This window comes from Triticum aestivum, chromosome 3A (assembly GCF_018294505.1).
Source record: "Triticum aestivum cultivar Chinese Spring chromosome 3A, IWGSC CS RefSeq v2.1, whole genome shotgun sequence".
In the NCBI taxonomy this organism is placed as follows: Eukaryota; Viridiplantae; Streptophyta; class Magnoliopsida; order Poales; family Poaceae; genus Triticum; species Triticum aestivum.
In genome coordinates this window covers 81102598-81107145 of record NC_057800.1, presented here as the reverse complement: position 1 = coordinate 81107145, position 4548 = coordinate 81102598, and the positions used below count along the sequence as shown (strand labels likewise).

At 38.8% G+C, this 4548-nt stretch overlaps 1 long non-coding RNA gene across 1 annotated transcript; it reads left to right on the top strand.

Annotated features, from left to right (window-relative positions):
• The first annotated feature begins 843 nt into the window (after positions 1-843).
• On the top strand, positions 844-3567 carry LOC123057989 (uncharacterized). The gene is made up of 4 exons (XR_006427023.1): positions 844-1709; positions 2145-2270; positions 2408-2479; positions 3367-3567. It is a non-coding gene; the product is annotated as an uncharacterized lncRNA (long non-coding RNA).
• Positions 3568-4548: the final 981 nt, after the last annotated feature.

The window sequence follows — 4548 nt, the reverse complement described above, 5'->3', positions numbered from 1 at the left end:
TAGTAAAATAGTTTATGAACCATAGAGAAGTTGGAATACAGTAGGTATAACACCCATATAAATAAAGAATGAGTTCATTACAGTACCTTGAAGTGGTCTTTTGTTTTCTTTCGCTAACGGAGCTCACGAGATTTTCTACTTTAAGTTTTGTGTTGTGAAGTTTTTAAGTTTTGGGTAAAGATTTGATGGATTATGGAACAAAAAGTGAAGCACATAGAGTACTAGAGCAAAATTATATAACTCAAAAGATATAAGCGAAGCATATAGAGTATTCTAACAAATTCTAAATCATGTATAGCTTTCTCAAAAGGTGTGTACAGCAAGGATGATTATGGTAAACTAACAAGCAAGGACTCAAATAATACAAGACGCTCCAAGTAAAACACATATCATGTGGCGAATAAAAATATAGCTCGAAGTAAAGTTACCGATAGAAGTAGACGAAAGAAGGGATGCCTTTCGGGGCATCCCCAAGCTTTGGCTTTTAGGTGTCCTTAGATTATCTTGGGGGTGTCATGGGAATCCCCAAGCTTAGACTCTTGTCACTCCTTGTTCCATTAATGACAGCAAAACTGAGCCTAAAGCGAGCTCTCTCATGCACTCAGCATTTTTGGCCGTCGGATTTCGCGTTTGTTTAGTTTCTGGCCGTCAGATTTTCATCTAATTGGTAGTTTACCGCGATCTGGGCTGGCTGTCCTAATAAGCCGCTATTCTGGAGGCTTTTTCGGAGGCCTGTGGTTACTTGGGCTTCTACGGGCTGCTCCAGCCCATATAGGTACAGACCCATCGAAGCTACGCTGAAAGCCATTTGCTCGAGGGCATCCGAGGTGCTCGATACACAGAAGCAAGCCACCCTCTCATCTCTCTCCCACGATATGTGCGTTCAGGCGCCGGCACGGTTCGCCACCGCCAGGTCCCTTTGCTCATCTGGTTGGCCCCGACGACGGCCATGAGGCGCAGGTGACCTCCTCCCCGACATCTCGTTCTCTGTACCGAGGGCGAACTGGTGGTGTACCGCCGCCGTCGCGGCGGTGAAGACGGCGATATCCACAAGTGCCCGCGGCTGCTGTCCCCATCGCGACCGGGATTCCCTATGCCACCCCGCGCCCGCTGATCTCCCTTTTCCGTGTGGCAAAGTGTTTGTTCCTATGGAGACTGATGTAGCGATGCCTATGTGGGTGTTAGGCATAGGTCTTGATCGGTTCTGCTGAGGAAAAATTGTCCCGAGGAGATCGGGATAGGATTTGGGGATGAGGACTGTTGGGGAAACATCAGTTGCCAAATCTTATTCGTGTTAGACTTGCAACCGGAGAAGAAACAAAGGCCATGACCACATGCAAATGTTCTGAATGGCACTGGAGTTGTAGAAAGGAAAACCGCTTTTCTGCAAGGCTTGATCAATATTTTTTATCCTGGACGTGGGACTTTATGTTTTAAACAGTAAGTTACGTTTGTACTAATCCATGTTGTCATTGATTTCGACTTGCAGATTAGTAGGTGGTCTAGGGAGTGCATTGGGAGAAAGGTGCCAGAGTTGTGTAGTGGAGTCCGATAATCTCTTGAAGTCAACGAAATTGGCCGTGACCACCACGATTATCCATCACGTCCAGCAGTGACGCAGCAAGAATCAGCGTCCCCATGTGTGCTACCGTCCAAGACGGTCGCTGCCCTTTCGCACTACCTGCACACCGGTCATGCATTCCCTACAGGTACAGCTCGCTTCTGGTCATGGCTTTAGATCAACAAGACACGACTGAGCTCTGACGTAATACAAGGCGCTGACACTGACTGCAGATACACTCTAAAAATATAAAAATGTTGAATCTTGTGAGATTCATAGTATATGCAATTCTGTACATTGTATTTGTATGTATGTGAAGGTTTTTTCAAAATGGAACAGAAAGAAAAGAACAGAGCTTTTTGTTTAGCTTAGCAGAGAAAGACTGAAACACATTTCATTTCTATCACAGGAATGGATGCCTAAGTGTCTTGTGCATTTGATTTCGAGGGGAAATCACATCCAGAAAAAAAACAAGAATTAGTTGTCTAACCATGTTAGCTAACCACCTATGAATTTCTCTTTCTATTCTATGTATTCATTACTCATTTTTAGTCACTCTCTTCATATCTTGAAATTATTGTAGGAACAAATATCTTTTTGATCTGCTATGCACAAACCATATTTGAAGCTGGCATGCACAACGAGGATGATTACGTGCCTCTTTAAGTCATCCACGGCCATATTCATTTTTGTCTTGGCTCTAACTTAGGTAAAAACTGGAATATCCTCTTTGGGAATGATTTTTGTCAGAAACTCAATTTTATTTTTTTGTATTTTTAGAAACAGTCAAGTTTGTTATGTACGTAGAATTATATTTGGCTCACATAGTTCTTGAATGCCTTCCAGGTTTTGCTCACCTTGGAAAAGTAAAGGCAATGAAGAAATTTGTAAGGTGGGAAGACTCACAATTTCACAGAGGTAACTATGCCATGCTCTCCCTCTTGCGATATCAAAACTGGTTGCTCATATGGTTTTTGAAAATTATATATTCATCTTCAAGCATGGATGAGGCTTTGGCATAAACGATGCGACTTATAAGCTGCAAGGTGGGAGGGCTTAATTTCCTAACTATAGAGATTTATTTATACTCCCTCCGTCAAATCTAAGACAAGAATTTTGGGACGGAGGGAGTACATCTTAAGGTGGATACAACTTACAAACCTCACAGAATGATCCCTTGATGCCCGACTAATTAAACTAGAAGAACTTTACTCAATATATTTTTGAAATTTTGATTATAGATTATATCAAATAATGTGGTCACATTTCCCTAACAATTTGTTTGCCATGCATGTAACATTTATTAATGCATTCATACAAAGTGACAACCAAAGTATAGTTTTGTCAATAACACAGAAATGAAGTATGCTAAATGTTGTTTGCTTTGGTTTATATGATGACAAATTGCTTCTTGAAACTTTAAGACCACTTTGTAATGTTCTGGACAAGTTTTTACCCAATTGCAATATTTGGCCCATTGTTTGTCTCGGTGTAGCCAACCTTGGTGGACCAAATGCCTAGGAACACCACGTGAATATAAGAAGGAAAGCAAATTGAGTATAAGACATAATGTTAACATCATTCATATAACAAAGTTTTGGTTTTCTAATTAATAAACACATCTCTCTTAATAATTCCAAATACTCAATTTTATAAATAGGTTAATATTAGTTTTGTGTTTTAGTTTGTTAGCTATTTGTAAGCATCCTGTCCCTGGAACTCAATAATATCATCTCTCTTTGTTTTTGTCCCTTATTATTTTATATCATTTGAAAGTTGCTTTGTATATCGTTATCATTTTGCAGGAAGGACCGCATACAGTGGACAATTGACTGGAGGTTTAATTCATCAGATATTGTCCTAACTGAATGTGAGTGAATTTAGGTTAATTTATCATTACAAAATGCTTTGTTCTGTTTTTCCAGCTTGCATGCTTTGTGAACTTACGATTTTCCAAGATGGCAAACAATATATCTGCCTCTGACTTTTCTTGTGTATGTGGATGTGATGTGGATGAAAGATGTTAAATCTGATTGCTCTATATGTCTAATCTTTATGCTGGCTACATTAACATTTCCTTGTGTTGCCTTACTGGGGCGTAATGTTCTTTGCTTGCTTTCTTTTTATTGCACAAGCTTGAGGTAATCATCTCTCTCACATAACTGTACTTTTTTTCTTCTTCGTGGCTTTTTACTATAGGCCACTTTTGTGAACATATCTTTTTTTGCATCGTATTCATGTCAACATGTGCTATGCGATAACTGATGCCTCTTTTTTCTGTCTTTGTGTCGTTAATGTTAAAGTGCTGAACTGATAAAAAGATGAGATGACAAATTGTGGCAACGATAAAAATAATACCTTTGAATTTAGCAATCAAGTAATATGAATATTTATAAAACTTCCTACTATTATATTATTCAAATAGACGGGTGCGGCAACGCGCGCCATCAATGATCTAGTAATCCATCAAATCTTTACCCAAAACCTGAAAACTTCACAACACAAAACTTAAAGTAGAAAATCTCGTGAGCTCCGTTAGCGAAAGAAAACAAAAGACCACTTCAAGGTATTGTAATGAACTCATTCTTTATTTATATTGGTGTTATACCTACTGTATTCCAACTTCTCTATGGCTTATAAACCATAGGTTCATCAAAATAAGCAAACAACACACGAAAAACAGAATCTGTCAAAAACAGAACAGTCTGTAATAATCTGTAGCTAGCACAAGATATGAAACCCCAAAAATACTAAAATAAATTCCTGGACATGAGGAATTCATCTATTAATCATCTTCAAAAAGATTTAACTAAATAGCACTTTCCAAATAAAAATGACAGTGGTTCTCGTGAGCGCTAAAGTTTCTGTTTTTTACAGCAAGTTCAACAAGATTTTCCCCAAGTCTTCCCAACGATTCTACTTGGCACAAACACTAATTAAACATAAAAAAACACAACCAAAAAAGAGGCTAGATAAATTATTTATTA